Consider the following 18854-nt stretch of genomic DNA (forward strand, 5'->3'; position numbering starts at 1 on the left):
TATTACGTCGCGATTTACAATTCTATCTCTTCTACCGAATCTAATAACTTCCTTTATATTGAATTCGGTATAATTTTCTCTTCGGTGAAGACTCGATCGCCGTGTTTTTCCAGCAATATTCTAGTGTATTCTTCCGGATTAATTACCTTTCTATATTAGAAGGTTGAAGAGAGCGTTCGCATGGCGTAACATATTTCTCTATTAGAAAGTTCCTCGCCCGCGGAAAATGCGCTATTTCATAATGACAAAAAGCGTAATTGAGACGTTACGCGCGTAGAGAGGCTACCGTAAGGTCAGAAGCTAACTCGAGACCAGTCGCCAAGATTAATCGCTTGTAATAAATCGGCGCGGGCGCGTAAAGCTCGCCGGAGTTGCAATGCTTTCGCTCGCGTTTGAATTTCATTTGTCTCAAGAGGTTAATTGCTGGCCGAAAATATATTGGTAGCTCTGAGAATTAAATGGCGATTGATATATGTGTGGATACAACGTAGAGTAAGTAAATATGACACTTAACGGTTATTAAGTACATCTAATGGTGAGTTTCATATATTATTAGCTTGGCTTACATGTGTTAGATACAGTATCATTTAATCTCAAATCTATTTTAGTTAAACGATATACAATTCGTGTTTGTAGGATCCTATTTTTAGTTTATGTACCGTGTAACACGAAGAAAGTTTGAAAAGTCAGAAATACATTTGTATATAAAACATATATTAAAATATATGCACTGATTTATAATAAATTTATAAATAGGATTGTATTTTGGAATCTATTGAATTGTAATTTGTCTAAAGTGAGGGTTGTTAAATATTCTGCCAAAACTGAAATATGCTGAATATTAAATCTATATTAATAAATAGTTTAATATGATAATGAAAATAAATTCGTATCATATTGTTTACCATACTAATGAATAAGTTCCATTACTGAGAAATTTATTGTGAAAAGTATCATCTCAATCAGAGGTACGTTTTAATGTAGCTTATGAGATTTTAAGGACAAATTCGAGATAGGATATGTACATGATATTAGTGCGTAGCGTAAGATATCGTGTGATAAGGATATCGACATTTAATGGAGATTATGTGAACATATTGAAGAAAATAGAATTTATTTGATTTTTGACAACGAGACTTACTCAATATTAAAGTATCTCGTTACACAATATTAGCTCAGTTTGAGACTCTTATCATCGATAAAGGTAAACGTCTTGCGTCCGCTTTTAGTTTGTCATCCATTCTTAACGAACTAAATTAATAATAAATTTCGAATGAAGCAACGATTGATGGCAAACATAATTTTACTAATTTTTAATATATATATCCAGGGATGGGAAAGTTACTTTGTAAAAATAATTAATTACAGTTACAGTTTTTCTCTTTCAAAAAGTAATTAATTACCGTTACACTGAGAAAAATGGTCTGGTTGGATTAAACAGTAATTTTGTTGGAAAATGGACGAATCAGAATTTTCTGGTTATGTCTATTAGAATTCTAGTTGTGATAACTAGAATTCTGATTAATATAATTATTCTGGTAAAAATACGAATTTTAGTAGATTTTACTAGAAATATAGTATCAACCAGAATTCCGGTTATCTCAACTAGAATTCTAATAGACATAACCAGAAAATTCTGATTCGTCCATTTTCAACCAGAAATTTTTTTCAGTGTACAAGTTATTGACTCTGAAAAGTAATTCGTTACAGTTACAGTTACTGAAAAAGTAACTTTAAGTTACTTTTAAGCTACTTTTTTCATCGGAATTTTTACTAGTAGTATCGATACCATTTTGCTCATCGTTTGCTCACGAATGCTCCGTCGGAATTTTCGTTTGCTCATCCTTAGTTCAAAAGTTATACGAAATTTAAACTTTGGGAGGCCAACTTCACGCTACCCCCCAATATTAAAAAATAGAATATTTCTTTTTTGCATTCGATTGCTCATCGTTTGCTCACCCTTAGTTCAAAAGTACCCCTATTAACCTGGATCCCCCACCATCGAAAATCAAGTTCGCAATAGGTCAAAAATTTAGTGCTAATTACGTGCTAATTTAGTACCTTATTCTGAAATTTAGTGCTCAAACCGTTTAGTAGTAATTAAAAAAAAATGGTGGGTCCAGCTTAATGGCAAGCTGGAACCCATAAAAAAAAATATACAGCGCACGTATACAAAAAATAAGTACATAGGAAATTTAGTGCTCCAAAATAGAGCCAAAAAAAAATTAAAATATAGCGTCAATTCGAAAATAGTGTTAATTCCAACATTAGAGCGCGCCCCGCACTAAAGTACGTTACCCGATCGTCAAAGAATTAGGTGTTCGAATGATTATGGTCAAAATAATCCTTAGACATTGTAGTATCGAAATATATATATACATATCTGAATTTAGTGCTCACTCTAAGTCATTGAAAATAATTAATACGTTGCGCAAGATCGAACGCCGCGCTCTAAAATTATTCGTTATCCGATCGTCAAATAATTAGGTGCTCGATTGATTATGGTATCAAAATAATCCTTAGACATTGTAGTATTGAAATATATACATATCTAAATTTAGTGCTCACTCTAATTCATTGAAAATAATTAGATATAAGATCACTCTTCCGCGACGTATTACTTATTTTTACTAATAGGCCCCGATTAATTTTAGGGTATACTTATAAGGCCCTTTTTTAAGCCTTAACAATTTTCTACACGGGTAGTTACTTAAAAGATGTAACTAAGTTAAGTTATAATTACAGATGGAAAGAAAGTAACGAAGTTAAGTTACAATTACTGAAAAAAAGTAACTTTAACTGTAACTTCGTTACAAGTAACGAGTTACTTCCCATCCTTGTATATATCTCATGCATATGTGCTTTGCACATGTGCTTGAAAACTATTATATACATTCCATAAAAAGAAACTCGGAAAGTTCTTGGATTTGTGCTTTCTCCTCGGCCGAGTACTTTTCGCCTCGCTTCTACTCACTCGTGGGTTGCAACTCCGCTTGCAAAACGACGACCATTCGACCACTTCCAAGACAAGTGGCAGAACTTAAGGATGCAATACCCGGCGTGACGCAAAAAACCGCCGCTTTGCCGGATGCAGTTTAGAATGACGGCCGAACGCGCGCGCGTTTCTTTCTTACAAACGTGTGTGCGTATCGTATATATTTCTTGCCCTTTTACGTCGTGTCGCAGCGAAAATTCGAGCGACCGATCTCTCGTCTGGATCTTTATATGCCAGTCTAAAGTTGCTCGAATCTTTCTGGCAGTACAAGGGTCATCGTTGTACCTTTTCAAGCACGTTACAGTACGTTGACTCGTATTTTCTAAATACGGTTGTGAAATTTGTAACGTTCTTAAGTTTCTCGAATTTCAAATGTCGAAAGATTTAATCTCGTAAATTCTCGAAAATCCTCCAATTTCGGAGTGTCAACTTTCTATTAAGCAATTAAAGAGATAAGTCCTAACTTTTATTTTAATTCAATCTTTCATCAGCAATAGGAATTTTCGAAAAACAGTAAATTTTTTTCTTCTTTCAGATTATATTAATATCTGACAAAATTTTGGTATACTTGTCAAAGTTTTAACGAGTTTTTAATGTTATAGGAGTCGAATTATATTTTATTTACCTTTATAGATTTAAATTCATCTACAAAAATTCGCACTCAAAATGTCGATGATGCCTTCAAAGATCTTTGTTGAAGATCTTTGTTAAAGAAGTTGTGGAGAATTAAAGATCCATTAATGTCCGTTTCTACTAATTATATAGATACACTGATAAAAATTTCCAGACTTTATTCGTTCAAAATGTAACAAACGGATATTTCCGATAGATTTTGATCGTATTTATAGGACTATCCGATAAAATTTTAGGACTATCCGATATATTTAATATATATACGATCAAAATCTATCGGAAATATCCGTTTGTTACATTTTGAACGAATAAAGTTTGGAAATTGTTCTCAGTGTAACTTTAATCTTGGTTCACTTACTTTTCATCTTTTTCTAATTTTTAGGCTCTTTCCTTTGGCACTTAGAACTTTCTTAATTTAAAGATAAAGATAAACAGTAAGTTAAACCAAGATTAAAGTTAATCTTACATTGGTGGAACCGTTCCTGAGAACTAGAAGAAAATGAAGAGTTAGTTAAACCAGGATTAAAATTAAATTACATTGATAGAAACGAACATATAAGTTTTAATAGTTTCGATATTCTCTAATAAAACTCCAATCTTGAAATTCGCTGAATTTTGTCAAGAACATGTTCGATGTATGCGAATGAAAATACAAAGACGAAACCGCATTTGTTCACTGGCATCGTCCTCACAGTTTCGCGTGCACGGTCAAGACGAATAAATGACCGAATACTCGATCTAGATGCGCCTCGCCATCGGGACACGATCATATGCGCGCGTTTAAACGACGATTCTTCTCGGCGAAGAGCATTTCCGCGGTTCGGTGACTAACATTTAGAATAGATATCCAGATAGTCTCGCGTGTGTACAACGGACGTTCTGGGCCGCACGACATCGCGGCCACCAAGATACTTACGGTCCTGGTGGCGTGGGCCTCGGCTGGAACGTGGGCGTGCTACACGCCGCACTTCTTGCTCTCTATAGCTCTGCGCCGAGAACGCCGAGGGCGATCCAAGAGGACGTAATGGATGGCGTTGGAGATTTTTTCGAACATAAGAGAGATAACAGTTATCAAATCGTTGACGTGATGCTCTTCATATGTTTCGGCAAATGCGTTAGTATGTTTAGTGCCATTTAATTGTTTTAGCAATTTATTATGGCTTTATGTAACATATATGTATATGTACCTATATATCACGTAGAAATTACCTACGTCCTACGCGAATCGGAATAAATAAAAAATATTTGGTTCACTTGTTATCACCAATATGTGTAAAAAAAACTTGATCTAAAATATGCATAGAAAAATTTGTAGATCATTTACGTAATAACTTTCTTTATTATTTTTTTGACTGAATATTCTTCCTTATAGAAATTTAATATACTAATATATTGTTGACAGTATTTTTAATACTAAAAATAAGTGATTAATTGGCCAGTATTAAATTTCTGTAAGGGTTATAGAAATTGTTGCGAGAGGGAGTATGAAAATTAGGGACATTTCTGGGAGCTAGCACGACATTTTATAAACAAAAAAAGAAATAATGACATCAATCACAGTAGCACTTTTCATAGTTTTATAATTCTTTGTAAAAATAAAAAGTATTTCACATTTTTTATACTAAAAAACAAAGTTAGCACTCCATATTTTCAATTTTGGTTTCTTACCCCTTACACGGAGAAAATTTTATATTATAAGTTTTAATATATATACAATTTTAAATTACACTTTACTATATCTTGTATTTTCGATGGACTCTGACAACATGATTCCGACTTAACTTTTACTATGGTAATACTAATTTTTATCACGTAAATAAAGTAATTATTTTGTTAAGCCATATTCTAACATGAAAACAGTTAATTTTTACTATGGTACGCAAACAAAATTTGCTAAGTATATTTGATTTTGTAATAAAAAATTTTTACTATGAAAAAGTGTAAAAATTACGTTATATTATTGTTTTTAAAAAAATAACTATAGTATTTAAACTTATTATAATTTACATAAAGATCGCAGCTACTATCACACGTTATAGTAATTTTAAATATAAAATTTTCTCCGTGTACCGTACCAATATGGGTAACTAGTGACCGAGCGATTCCTGTTCGTGCAAATTTCTTTGAGTCTTTCGGTAATTATAAATTATTCTACACATTTTATTATTTTCCAAAATAAAGAGTTAATATTTATTCTAGAAAGTTGAAAGGATATTGGTGAATTTTTAGAGATTTTTTGAATTATATTTTGAAGAGGCGAAAAAACGAAGAGATTCTAGTGACCCTCGATAGTATGGATGAGGCACCAAATTGTATATGGTATGATAAGGGTTAATATAAAAATGTGGAACTTTTTTATTTTTATGAGGAACTATAGAACTATGAAAAGTGCTACTAGAGCTACTATCACTATTTTTATTATATTAATAAAGTATCGTGCTAACTTCACAGATTCACAAACATTCTCTCACAAAGCATCAGGAGTTGAAGAAAAACTTAATAACAGGAAACGCAACTTTGTGCAACAGACATCACGCATGCTTTTGTACAGAAAATATGTTAGCGTCGTCAGGATTAATAGGAAAGTCCGCAAGTATAGTGAGACAATTTGTATGCGAGAAAATACATATATGTACACATAAATAACTCAGGAGATGTGATAATATCTTGCGTGAAGCAAGTATGTAGAAATGTAGCATTCCTACAAAAGAGAAGCGTTTCTTCTCTTTAGCAGAGTGATAGACTGCAGGACGTACAATTTGGAAATGATTATTTACTATGTTTTCTAGATAAAATTACATTTTAAGTAAAATACATTATTTTCTCTCCCTTCTCCTCTCTCTCTCTCTCTCTCTCTCTCTCTCTATCTCTTTTAAAAGATGTGTATACCATGTATCATGCCCACACGCAACTGCCCGCGAGAGTCGCGCGACGCGCTTCTTCGGTGCAGATTCTTACGCATGTACTACGTCTTACACACGTATGGACCGTACGCGTGTGCGGCCAGCTTAGATCTTCATCCAAGACGCCATTGAACTTGATTTCCCGCGGCCTCGCTTGCACGTGCAGAAATTTTAAAGGAGAACCGCATCGCCTGCGGCGGCGCAGGTTCGCTCGCAGACCGGAACGCGCGCATCCAGCAAGTCTCTTATCTCGTCTTCTTCCATTTAGCTAAACTTGACCAAATTAACGCTGTATATGCAATGTGACGTTATTAATGACTCAACCTAGGAATGTAAAATCGATTTTTATTTATTATATTTATGCATGTAATTTTTATCTCTATATTGAATAAAGAGCGTATACTCTCAAACAATAAAGATATTTTTATTTCTATCCGAGAATAAAAAGATTTATTTCACTCGGATATAGATTGTGTATTGTGCAGAACATAACAATAATCTATTTTAATATATTTTAAATAATAGTTCAACTAATTTTTTTTAACTGACGAAAAATTAGTTGAATTTGTTATTAAAAAAGTAATAACAATGACTATTTTATTAGTTACAATTTTATTCATAAAGATATTTTGCTATTTACATTAATTCGATTTTATTTTCTTAAAGATTTTAATTTAGCTGTCTTTGAACGAAACAGCAATTGGTGATAATTATGACAGTATCGCAATTTACTGTGATTTCTTTTTAAGATAACGCGAGTTACTGGATAACGCATTATCTAAACGGAATCGTCGAGCTGCCCTTTTCCTCTCCGTTATAGCATATTCCAACATTCGCCGTTTACCATGTGATAGAGAGAGGATGTTTATGCGGGCTTTGTTCTTCTTTATACGAGCTCGTATTTCCGTGACTTTTGATCGCATTTGCGCCTACGCAAAGTGCGATACGATTTTCGTTGCACGAGTTGTCATCTTCCGTCGCATTTGTTCCGTTTAATGTCCAAGAGACATAAATCCTTAAGAAGAGAAATTTTCTCATTTAAAATGAGATAAAATATAATTAACTCTCTGCCAGCAACATGATGTCTTTAAAGATATCATCGATGATATTTTGATTGCAAATTTTAATAGATAAATTTAAACCCGTAAAAAATAAATAAAATACAATCCAACTACTGTGATAGTTTTGTTATTAAAGTTTTGACAAGAGATATATCAGATTTTTATATAATGCGAAACAATAAAAAAATTTATTCTTTTTTTCGAAAACCCCCGAATTAAAAACAAATTGGTTTTTACATCTAAAATTTTGTTCTTTTTCCATTTTTAAACAAGCATTAAATAACTTGTTTTTTAAACTGCAATTGTACTTCAATCGATTAAAAACGCCAGTTTTTTACAACACCTATAACACGTTTACCTATATCTTTTCTCTTTCAGTGGTTTGGTCGTGTGCATCTCTCTCGTTAGCGAAATCGACGTGATCGCGAGATCGAGGAAGTCGGCCTGACTTGGGAACTGGCCACGACACGGAGTGTGAACGAACCTTTATCTCGATTCGCGCGCGACGTCGCTCCGTAAACGTATAAGGGAATCGTAACGAGTAGCGACATTAGGCATCCCGGCGACTTAACCCTTTTCGGTTGGCGGGGGTATCCGGTTTTATCGGTCGTACCTTGGGTATACACGCGAGTCCGATCACATGGGATGAGAGAGAGAAAAGAGGGGGGAGAGAGAGAGAGAGAGAGAGAGAGAGAGAGAGAGAGAGAGAGAGAGAGAGAGAGAACCCGATCAAAATACGTGCGATCGCTTTTTAATTCTCGTCTTTTCTTGGCACAGTCCAGAACGAATACTGAATCCTGAATCGTGCGACCAGATCTGATGGACAAATTGGTCGACACTTGACCTGCGACCCGCGACGTCCACATCTTTGTTGGATCACTTTGGTGCTCTTATCGTTATCTTCTTTCTTATTTCTATTCTAGTTATTTCTTAGTATTTATCTAATTCCAAGGTAGTCTTTACACCTTAGCTGTCATATATGTACCTACATTTTACGAGAGAGGAAAAGAACGTTTAAGCTGGCGCAGGGTACGGTTGATATGGTTCTATATATTTTTAACATTTCAGATAAATAAGAACACGTAAGTTATGGTATGTCGTAATGGTACCGGACGACCAATGTCGAAACGCGATGACTGTAATAATTAGCTTAAGTTACATATTGTCACTCGTATATTTTGACGAATGTCACGTGTAGTTTGCAAAGATTGCGAAAGTGCAAGGCGCGACACCTTAAATGTTGACAAACGTGCAAAAGTTAAACCTCGTTAAATGTGTACATTTTAGAATGTTGTCTTCCGCAGAAATAACTCGGAAACGCCGTTTTTCAAAAGCTAAGACGTGAAAAGCAATTAAATAATGACCAACTTAGAGATTGGTGTGTGTGTGTGCACGCGCGCGTGTGCACATACAGGATTTCCCAAAAGTGTAAAAATAATTTTTGTAAAAATGAAGATATCGAAAAACGGTGAAACATCATTTGTTCATTTCAAAAAAGCTATTTTTTGACATGAATGCTGATCAATCATCCAGGTGTGTGAGAGCGGGAGGACTGATTCTGGTGAAGTATATGAAATTTCCTCCTTTGTATGACTACTATTTTCGGAAAAGATCGTTCGTAATGACTTAAAATTGACATCGTTTTGATTGCTGTCAAAAAAGGTTTTAAATAAGCCCCGATTTGATCCCTAGCGTCATTTAAAATTTTTACCATTGGGTGATCGCTGATCAGCATCCATGCCGAGGGAGTAACCACTAGCTGAAATATTGTCCCGCAGATTACATGATTTCATATGATTTTATCTGATTACAAATAATTTTTTTCACTATATATGAAGTAATTTGATAAAATATACGATTTTATTTAATTAATTTTAATATTATACAATGATTTCTCGTGCATATGTAATTATCGGATTATACGTAGAGATTTCATATAAATTTTATAATGATTTCGAGAACTCTGTCCCACGATTACATTAAGTAATTACCCCCTCGATCCATGCTAAAAGGTATGCTTTTTTCGAAATATTGGAACACGTGTTTCACGATGTCTGTTTTTCGATATCTTCATTTTTACAAAAATTATTACGAAGTTTTCATACTATTTTGGAAACCCAGCGCGCGTTTACACACGCACACGCACGCACACACACACACACACACACACACACACACACACACACACACACACACACACACACACACACACACACACACACACACACACATCTATAAACAATAAATCGTTTTTATTAAGTAAAATTAAATGTCAAAGAACATAAACGCGTATTTAAAGACTCGATTTTCTTGAGAAAACGTTGACCTCTTTTCAAAACCAATCGACTCAACATTCGTGCAAGTCGAGAAAAAACTTGCATCGCTAACGCGCGCGTGTCGCTAATGTTCAACAGAGGTGTGAACGCACTCGTGTATGTCATGCATTCTGTTGCACGTGCGAACGTGCTTTTGTACGATCTAAGTACTAATCGACGCGAACGATCTTCAATGTCGTGCACCGGCTTATCGATTTAACCACATAAATTAGGTCTGACTTTAGAATTTTTGAATGGACATCCTTTTTGAAATCCTGATTAAGAAACTTTAAGTGAGTCTTTAATAAAAAACTGTATGTTTCTTGCTTGACATAAAAATGAAACAATGAAAATAAAATAAAAATTACATGAATTTGCGTGACGATGAAAAATATAAAAATCTCTCTTCGACGTAATTTATTTATTTATAATGTTACGTAAATTATATACGTCTCCCTATATACATATAATGATATCGGATTCTACACAAAAAGAATAATTTCGTTGAAATATCTAAAAATGTAGCTAGATATAGATTTGCAAATAATTTTGTTGGACATCAAAATAATTATGTAGTATACTCAAACAGATTAGAATGTAAAAATTTTTTGTATGTTGCTCATACTTGTGTGAGCATTCTACTAATTTTAATAGTCCAACAAAATTATTTTCAGATCTACATTTATAGCTAAATTTGTAAATACTTTAGCAAAATTATTCTTTCAAGTAGTATAACTAAATGTAGTTAATATTTCAGTATATATCACACTTGTTAACTATACACGGCGTGATTCACACTTGCAATTCTCCAAGTACTTAATCCCCTGTCAAGCGAGGGAGCGATTGGATTCAAATGTTACGCAAATTAAACGAGCGACATCGCGACATACGATTGCACAATTATATACGATATAGTTGATTTAAAGTCGCCTGTGGTGCGTTTCGCTTGTTAGCGGTTGCGTCGAGTAGCACGAATCGCGCATAAATACATTCTCTGGAGCATATATGTATAATTGGCTTGTCGTCGAACTGTGACCAACTGATTAATTCAGCCATGATTAATTTAAGTACATCTCAGAATTATCGAAGGATATGACTAGATCTATGTGGAAAGATAATATAATGCACTGCATGTCTGCTGCACTCACATCAATAAATAATTAGCAAACATTCTTGAGGCTTCCACGGGTGCTTTTTGTATAAAGGTTATGCGTTTCGCGGGTTTCCTCCGTGTCCAGATCTATTCTTGAGATGCCAACGTTTCGTGAACCTTGCAGTCCACTTCATCAGGGCGAGGGCAAATATTTTCGTTAAATGGTACACATGAGTTAAATGCGTCTATACTACTTGACATTGTTTTAGAAAATTTAATGTAAATCGTTTGTTTCTATAAATTATTTTAATTCTTTGTCGATAACAAAAATTTTACTCTTCTATCAGCGGATTATATAAAATCTGAAAAAATTCTGATATACCTACCAGAGCTTTAATAATAAGTTTTTATCATCATAAAAGCCGGATTGTACTTTACTTATTTTTTATATGTTAAAATTTATTTACCAAATTTTATAATCAAAATATTTATGATGCCTTTAAAGACTTTAATTGCCAGCAGACAGTTAAGATAGGAATATAAACAGTTAACTACGTTAACTACAATTTAAAATTTTAATTAAAGTTTTAATATTAAAAAAATTACCTAAAAATTTCTTTCTTTTATCACGTTTTTAAAAATAATTTTTTAAATATTTAATTTATTTTTTAATTTTTACAAATATAATGATTACTTAGAAATGTCTTAGAAGCTTTAAATTAGATGTGTAAAATTTTTCAAAACTTTTTAGGCCTTTTAATGTTTTAACATACAAAATGGAATTGGACACGAATGACTCACGCGCATGCCATTTAAAGGTGCTGAAAATGTATGGGTTAGAAGAGAAGAAGCGCGTTCACACGTTGCAGAAAGATAACCATGTGGCTGCGTAGATAGAATTAAAGCCATAAATAATCGTGGTCGATTTATACAAGCGAATAAATCGGTCGTTTACAAATGCCATCTCTCAGTTATAAATGTTATAATAGATAACAATTAATAGATATGCAAATGGTATAAGAATAAGAAATGTACAGTCCCAGCGTGACGTTGCAGCATCGATTGTAAGAGTCAAAGATATGATGCTGAAAGGGACGCGATTAAGGAACTGAATTCGAATCGATCCAGTTTTAAGCTATTTCTTTTAATAGAGCTACGAAAGCAAAATAGAAATTGTGAGCACGACTGACTAAAAATATGATTCATTAAAACCTTATCGATCAGTACGTCTTGCTGAGTCGCCGTCTGCTATTTTGTTTGCGATTGACACACTTACTTACTATCTATTTTTAAATAAAAAAAGAAGAATAATTTCGACACATTATTAAACGATGATTTGGTCTGTATCTTATCTCTTTAGATTCGTATTCTTCACTTAAAAACGTGAGTGTCGCTAAAAATTCACGATGATCCGCACGTAAAAAAGAAGCTTTCAATCCTGATATTTTACGACGTACATCATAATTCGGTCAATCGTTCCGGTTGATTGTAAATAAAAAAAATAAAATGGAGTACAGTAGCCATGAAAAAGACTGAAGAAGAGTTTGCAAACTAAAGGGCAATACGTATTATGGGCATGATTCGAGATGCGTCGATGGTCTCGCAACGACAGACTGCCGCGTGTGCTTGCGGAATTCAATTAATTGTTTACTATATAAGCAGAGCATTATAAAAATTCTGACCCAATGCAAACGAAATTCAAATATAAATGATACGTTTGCACGATTAAAAACGCTCACGGAATCCGCCAGGCAATTGCCTGGCACGACCGGCACTCTGTTATTTATGAATAACAGCATATGAAAAACTTTTTACACTTTCGTGAGAAACAATATTGTCCGGTTTTGTAGATACAATACATAGCGGAGTTATAGAAGACCTTTGTTTGCTAAAACATGAGCCGGCGTAGCCGCCGGCATAAATAAGGTAAACAAATTCTTTATCAACTATTTTATAAAATATAAAAAATATAGAGTAACACGTAAAAGATTACATTCTTTTAATTTAATAACGGCGGAGATCGAAGCTCTGAAAGTACGAGAAGAAAATTTAATTTGAGATCACTTAGACGGAGACCCAAACGCTGCTCTTATTAGTTCGAAGTTTCTTCACGGCGAATGTGAATTCGTTCGAGCAAAAGGGTTTGCTAAAAGAAATTTGAGAAGTTGATGCCCTTCTCCGAGGCGACTCTTTATACGCGTTATAATGAACGTTGGACGCTTTTTTTTTTTCATCTCGATGAATCATTCGAGGGGTGCAATCCTCGAAAACAAGAATGAGACCCGTCATCGATCCTACGTGGACGGCTTTATACTCTATCCTGACCAAGCAAAGGCAATAGAATTATCGATGTAGGGAAATTGGAGTGATATTTTGCATTGCTAATCCTTTCTTTCTCATCCTCGAGCAGTAGCGAAGTTCTAGAAGATGTATGAGTGATTTCGCTGTGCTTTGGAAGTCTGTATTCGTATCACGTTCATTAAATTGTGCAAAAAAAATGTAAGCGGGAAAAAGAAATTTGTCCTCGTTAATTCTTTTGTCAACGCGTGTTTAGTCATTTAAATGACTGAACACGTTGACAAAATATCAATTAATATAGTACGCACGTGTTATGAAATTAATCTACACGGAAAAAATTTTATATTTAAAATTACTATAATGTGTGATAGTAGCTGCGGTCTTCATGTAAATTATAATAAGTTTAAATGCTATAGTTATTTTTTTAAAAACATAACGTACTTTTACACTTTTTCATAGTAAAAATTTTTTATTACAAAATCAAATATACCTAGCAAATTTTGTTTGCGTACTATAGTAAAAATTAACTTTTTTCATGTTAGAATATGGCTTAACAAAATAATTACTTTATTTATGTGATAAAAATTAGTATTACCATAGTAAAAGTTAAGTCGGAATCATGTTGTGAGGGTCCATCGAAAATACAAGACATAGTAAAGTGTAATTTAAAATTGTATTAAAACTTAATATAAAATTTTCTCCGTGTACTGAAACCTATTATTGTCTAAATTATTTATTGACTACTTGTTTATATTTTTTATACAAAAATATTTATTCTATTTTTTATACTAAAAGTTCCTTGATTTGTTTAATTTTTCTTATAAAAATATGTTCTTTCTATTTTTTATACTCTCTAAGTTTTCTTGATTTGATTTAATTCTTCTTTCGCATTTAAAATGAAAACGATGCATTCTGTAGTAGAGACACGTGAAACTTCTAATTTAGAAGTCAAATTCTGCAGTAAATTATCAGGCCTCCCTCCTAATAATTAGGAGGGAGACCTGATAATTATTTCTATTGATTTCGTTTGGAAATTAGCAATCGATGTATGTATTTAAATTCTGTTCACCGCGTGGGCGTTGTTGCATGAACATTGCGATTAAAAAGGTGAAAATCGACAAGTCGAATAAGTGCGAGAAAAAGAGAGATAGTGAAAAATTGCTATAGAGAGATCGTTTTTAAATCGGTTTATATCGGCTCGACGGCTTGCCCTCTCACAGAGTATTAAAAACGTGAAACGTGAAAACGTTATCATGAAAAACAAAGGGGGACAGCTCACAGGCCCCTAATCTGTTTGGAATATTTACCACACTTTTAACCTCATGCGGTCCCCATATTGAGAATGCTGATTTCCCTGAAGTAGGAACCCGCCTTAAGAGTGGCAAGCATCGCCTTCCTATTGTCGGCTACCACCCGCAGTTGGTTCTTATTCACTATGTACATCGCCTTTCCCACCTTACCTGCAGTCGCACAAAAACGACACCTAACTCAATTATTCCGTTAACCGCTTCTATCTTTGATTCTAACGTAATCAAGGTGTTTAAGTATCTCGGCGGCCTTGCAATCCCCGATAATAAAGTGATATAAAGGGACAGCGATACAAGTCATATTTTCTTTACTTTAAGGAATAAAAAATGTGGATGTATTTAACATAAATTTTAGCTCTTTTTATGTAGTCTCCTTTTATGTCTCTCTATATTAGTCTAGAAAAATAATAAGCTGTCAGTGCCATTGGTCAAAGTAGTTGGTATATTTTAAGACATATGACAAGTGCTGAAACATTCTTCTTTTATGTAATAACGTATTCGTTCCTCCAATCCGATTTTTTCTTCATCATTAACTGCGACGTATTTTTTCATTGTAGGAATAAAACGGAGAAAACAAATGAAATAAGGATAAGAGATAATAAATTTTAACAAACACATAAGTTGTATTTTATCTTTTTCAAAAATATGACAAGCAGAAAAAAATACCGACTCATTGACATTGGAAGAATTGACTCTAAAATAATTGCGTCGAAAGTGAATTTGCAACTTCCCGCGCAAAGCAAGGTCTACCCTATCCCCATTTCCCGATGCTTTAAATTCTTTACAATGAATACCGATAGAACAACGTTTAATAAATTATACGATAAAATCTTGCATAAAATTTGTAATTTGCAATTTTATACGAGTATATATTTACAGAAATTGAAGTAGAAATTCTGATCTTTTTAAAAATATTGATAACGGTACATCCAATTAATTTCGACATAACACTTTGGCAAAATAATCATATATGGTGAATCATATTAATGGAAAATTAATTTTGAAATATTTATCAAATTAAATTTTGGAAAGAAATTGTCTAATAATTGAGAAAATTATTTCAGCCGTATTTTAGAAATATAATTGTTCTCATAAAAATACATAATTATTACAAAATTATATTGCAGACATATTGCAACATAAAGTATTATTACATTTAGCAATAGCTACACAGTAAAAAAATCGTGCTTCGATATGTAGAATTTTTCTTGTGTTACCACATTTTGATTATTACTTTAATGTAAAATTAACATACAACTGATATGTTATTATTTTTGTAATATTTTGATGTATTAGATTCATGTCACCTTTCTAACTTAACATTTGCTTATGTCAATTAAAAATGGAATATTATTTTGAGTGTTTTTAACACAATTGTTTCAATTAATCTATATATCTCAAAGTCAATTTAACATCTAAGAATTTTTTCATTCACATTATACGAACAAAAATGTTTTATTAACGTTTTTTTACGAGTTACTGCAACTACTCTTCTATGTACTCTACTTATTTTATATGTTAGTTTTAAATCACGCTTAAAGTCAAAATAACAAATATAAATGTAAAGTATTGTGTCAATTATTTAACATTACTAGTTCGTTAATAAATAACACAAGACGAATGAGTTATTTTAACTTAAAATTTAGAGTGGATCTCCTGGGACATGTAAAAAATGTTAAAATTAACATTTTCTTTTTTACTGTGTATATTTAAAATTTAAAGTTCCAACGGCTTTTGGGATGCATACAATATAATCCGATCTACGTTCGGAAACATTCTTCAAGCATTTGAAAATAATCGGATAATGTCCTGATTTGTTTCTCCAATATGCATTCGTTATACTTTTAAATAATCTTCCGAAAATCGAATCTCTCCAATTTCAATAAAACTTTGTAAAAAGCTTCATTTTAAGTTAAAATAAAAGTTCCTTAAGGGATTTTTTGCGACTCCTAAAAAAAAGCTATTTTTTAAAATAAAGTAATAAAAGTTTCATCGAAATCGGAGGGATTTCGATGAAACTTTTCGGAAATGGACACATTTTATACATTAAAAAATTGCATTCTGGCAAAAGTGTTGCGTTATGGCGAATTATCTTTGTGTAATTATTGAAAAATTGTAAGTTCACGATTCTACTATTGTGCAGTGTTTTCATGATTTGCCTATTGGGTGGAAAATCATATGTATATTATATATTGTGTCCGTGCGTGCAAGTGCGCGCGTGTGTGTGTGCTACACGAATCAAATTCAATCGATAAAATACTGCTATAAAAAATTTTTATTATTTTTCGAAAATAGAACCACACGCATTTTATATTACTCACGTAAAAAACAATTTATGTGTAAAATTTCAGTTCAATCATAAGCAGCGGATATTTGGAAATCAATTATTTAAAAAATAGCTTACTTAAAAGATTGATAAATAACAATATTAAGAGGAGTGACAAAATACCCTTTGCACACGAGCGGGTTATTATATGATAAGTCAATCCTCTGTATAGAATTAATATATGTATAGCACCATTGATGATAAATGAGATTCAATTAAAACGAAAATTGTACTACTATATATATAAAGAAAAACAAAAAGAAAATTTTTAATATTTAATTATTAAAAAAAAAATTATTATAAATAGAGCTGTATTGATTATTGAGTAGCGCCGTACGATTTAGTAGTTAAGCAGATTCAAATTACACACATACATCAATATTTATATTTATATTCGGTCAAAGAATTGTACCTCTGTTTTGAATTTTCTATAAGCAGTTTCTTCAAAAGCGTTTAGTATCGTTTCTATACCTTCTGTGATTAGTCACGAATATTCTGTAACACAAAACAGTTATAATGGCAGAGCAAGGAGCAACATATTTCCCGGTTCGTCGGTGGATACATAAACATTATACAAAAATACGAGGAAGATATAAGGCGAACTGCAATCATTGTCCGAAACAAATAGGAATTCGACCCTTGATTTTATTATTCAATCACTTGGTACAGGAACATTCAAATGAATTAACAGAAGAGGAAAAGGAATATGAATTTTTACATTGGATATGGGATCATTTTACTATAAAAGACACACAGTCTGCGACATGTAACATATGTGGCTCAGAACTTAAGCGCGATCTTATTCAGAACTTAAGACGACACTTAAAAAATGAGCACGGGTAAGTACTGTAAAGGTCATCAAAAATAGATATTGAAGAATATAAACTTGGTAGTAATAAATAAATAACATCTAAAAAATGTAATGGTTAAAAAAAGTATTGAACAAGGCATTTTTCGAAATATGTGTACTATACTATGTTTAGTATTCAGAAAGGTACAAATTAGTAAAATTTGTATATTTTAACTTTCACATAAAAATAATCAGATCTATATAAGATATGTATTTTCCATATTGCTATACAAGATCCCATCTCAATATCCAAATAATAAGTTAAAAATTATAAAACAATACATTTTTGACTGCATAAGGAAATAATATGCATAATATAATTGCAACTAACTTCTATCCATTTTTTTATTTTGTCATTCACTCTATATTTAAATGTAGGATATTTCCTCCATGTACACATGATATGGATAATGTAAGTAGCGATGCAAACACGGAACAGACAGGAATTCTTGATAAGTAATTATTTATTATGCAATATATTTATATTTTTTTGACCGTATATTTGAGAAACTCAATTAATACTAGAAATGTAACTGCCTATTACGATCGGAGCTGGATCTTCGTTGCTTTAAATAATTCAATCTTGAATTACTAATATATACTATATATGTACTTGCATATATACCATATTGTAGTCTTTTTCAAACTGCGCGCCGAATTGTTTTTCCGGACTAAATAAACTCAATTAAAACTACTCTAGTAATATATATATATATCGCGAATTAAATTGACAAGCAATTTAATAATTTGATGCTACCATCAAGCATCATATATTATAAAGATGCTAATCTATAAAAACTGTTAATAAATTTATTGCGAAAAATATTACCTTGGCCGGGACTTGAACCCGGATCTCTTGTAAACCGTACGAGCGTCTTGAGCCATTAGACTACCGAGGCCTTATGGTAGCATCAAATTATTAAATTGCTTGTCAATTTAATTCGCCATATATATTACTAGAGTAGTTTTAATTGCGTTTATTTAGTCCAGAAAAACAATTCGGCGCGCAGTTTGAAAAAGACTACAATATGATATATATGCAAGTACATATATAGGATATATTAGTAATTCAA

This window comes from Trachymyrmex cornetzi, unplaced genomic scaffold (genome assembly GCF_001594075.2).
Source record: "Trachymyrmex cornetzi isolate Tcor2-1 unplaced genomic scaffold, Tcor1.1 scaffold416, whole genome shotgun sequence".
In the NCBI taxonomy this organism is placed as follows: Eukaryota; Metazoa; Arthropoda; class Insecta; order Hymenoptera; family Formicidae; genus Trachymyrmex; species Trachymyrmex cornetzi.